This window comes from Pteropus vampyrus, unplaced genomic scaffold (assembly GCF_000151845.1).
Source record: "Pteropus vampyrus isolate Shadow unplaced genomic scaffold, Pvam_2.0 Scaffold46, whole genome shotgun sequence".
NCBI lineage: Eukaryota > Metazoa > Chordata > Mammalia > Chiroptera > Pteropodidae > Pteropus > Pteropus vampyrus.
This window is the reverse complement of record NW_011888827.1, coordinates 7,143,060-7,145,499: the sequence shown is the minus strand read 5'-3', so window position 1 is coordinate 7,145,499 and position 2,440 is coordinate 7,143,060. Positions and strand designations below refer to the sequence as shown.

The window sequence follows — 2,440 nt, the reverse complement described above, 5'->3', positions numbered from 1 at the left end:
AGACCACTGAGAGGTAGCAGGACGTGTTAAGGGATGTTAAGGTATTTTGATAAGGTCAATCATAAAAGGAAACCTTAGGCAATATAGTTGTTTTGTAGAAGTAAACAAAAATGGAAGTTAAAAATTGACTGTGAGTCTATGGCCATACCACCCTGAACAAGCCCCATCCCGTCTGATCTCGGAAGCTAAGCAGGGTCGGACCTGGCTAGTACTTGGATGGGAGACCACATAGGAAGACCAGGTGCTGTAGGCATAAAAAATAAAAAAATAATTGATTGTAAGCTGACAAGGTCCTTGCAATCTGTGAAGTCAACCAAGGGTTGCCTCGCCTAAAAAATAAAAAAAAATCTAATCAAATAAATAAAATTGACTATAAGCAGTGCATCAGGTGTGTTAAGTATACATAAATAATGAAAAGCTAGTACTTTCAAAGATAAACATTATTAAAGAGTTCCTTGAAATTTCTATTTATAAATTTTACTAAATTCTATTAAAAGCTGATTTACAAACTTAGGTTCAAATGTAATTTTAAGCCTAAGAGTTAAAAAGAAGCTGTTTCTGAAAGCAGTTGGTATCTGATTCTACCTGCTAGTCGCTCCAGGCTACCTTACCTGAAGAAGAAAATGTTGGATTCAAATTAATGGCCAATAGGATACTCGGGCCCCAGATTCTCATTAGAAAGAAGAAAGTGTTAGAGCCCTTCAAAAAAAGAGAGAAAAGCAGCTTGCTTTGGATTAACAAAAAGTCAGGACTAAAACCTCTCGTTTGATTCCTGTCAGAAGGAAGAAAGGAAGTGGTGGCTTTTAGCAAGGGCTGGAAAGTGCGACTTGTATGTTTCTTCATCAGTCTTCTCCTTAGGTAGCTGGCAAAAAAGGAAACTCAGGTAGCATAAGTGTTCTAAGCGGTTGTAAGTGTTTTCAGAAACTGTGAGACTGGTTTAGTGGCAGGTAAATTGGATGAGATGGAAGCCAAGGATTTCTTTCTTTGAAGCCATAAGGGGAAAAGGAAATAGGACGAGATCGACACCAGTTGTGTTTTAGTGAGAAAGGTGCAGCGATATTGCATTCAGGTGTGTGTGCTTTAAATCGTGCTCCGTATATGTTACATATACAAAACTTCAAAACAGAGTTTAAAGGCTTCTAATTTCACAGCCATCTGAGTTTTTATTCTTTGAAAGGGAAATGCTTTCTGCCAGTTTCCCAGTCTGTGGCTTAAACCTGACTTTTCAAACCATGTTGTAATAATAAAAATAGTAATAGTAGCTAATATTTATTGAGTGCTTACTATATGCCAGGTGCTGTGCTAAGCTCTTTATATGTTTATCTCGTTTTAATTCTCACAACAATCTTTGGGATAAGTACTTTTATCATGTCCTGTTACAGATGGCAAAACCAAGAGCCAAAGCCATACAACTAGTAAATGGGGATCTGGGGATTTGAATCTGGGTGGCCTGGAGGCGGAGCCCATACTTTGAACCACTTGGCTTCCCTTGGCCTGGGGGCAGCAAGCAAACCCTATTTTCAGACTTAATGCCTAAAGGAAATAAGTGCCTATTCAGTGCTTAGTATGAAGTAAATCCTATCAGATTCAAAGCACAACAAATTATTCTAATATGTTGTCAAAATATATTTGCCCTAGTCCTGAAAACAGGGAGGCATAAGCTAATAAGAACAGGGTGGAGTGTGCTGGAACAGTGGGAGCAAACACGCTCTCGTGGTAAATGCATTTGTTTAAGGGTATTCAACTAAGGGGGCCGCCTGCCTGCCTGCCTCCCTTCCCTCCTTCCTTCCCTCCCTCCCTCTTTCCTTATTTTTCCATATTCTCCCAATTTTCTTAGTTACAATGAAAAAATAATTTTAAAAATTGTTTGGAGATCAATGAGACATTTAACCAACTTGTTTTAAACAGTCAACTCCATGCAAGACATGGTAAGATGGCGTAAAGGCCAGAGTGTTCTGTGCACTCAGGCCCTTCCAGGGACCAGTCTTATCATCAGGCACCTTGGGGGCAGGGTCACCTGAGGGTGTCTAGGTGACTCTTGCTTCTCTTTTCACTGAACTGAGTCCAGCGCTCAGAGTGACTGCTAGAATGGGGCTGTGGCATCTGTTGGGGTCCTGCTCTCCCCCAGAAGCTCAGATAAAATGCACCACCATGCTTCGTACCATGTGCCATGGGGCGCTTGTGTCAGGGAAGCGTGACCCCACATTACTTCCCCGCTTGCATCCCACTACCTTTCCTGGGACTTGTGTGCCCCAGTCTTCTCTTCCACCCCAACCACCTATGTTAGGTGACCTCCAGGACAAGCCAGGCCTCACTCCACCCCTCCGCTCCCTACCCCATGTCTGCAACATTCCATTTGACCTGCAGTGGCTTGCTGCTCTCCGCATAGATTTGAAAAGAGAATGAAGTGATTTGCATAATTAAAACAAATTGCTTGACG

At 41.8% G+C, this 2,440-nt stretch overlaps 1 protein-coding gene and 1 non-coding gene across 6 annotated transcripts in view; both read left to right on the top strand.

Moving 5' to 3' along the window:
- The window catches only part of VTI1A (vesicle transport through interaction with t-SNAREs 1A), a 333,273-nt gene that overhangs the window by 285,542 nt on the left and 45,291 nt on the right, over window positions 1-2,440 (top strand). The window lies entirely within an intron of this gene.
- Window positions 135-253, top strand: LOC111739055. Its single transcript, XR_002780095.1, has one exon. It is a non-coding gene; the product is annotated as a 5S ribosomal RNA (ribosomal RNA).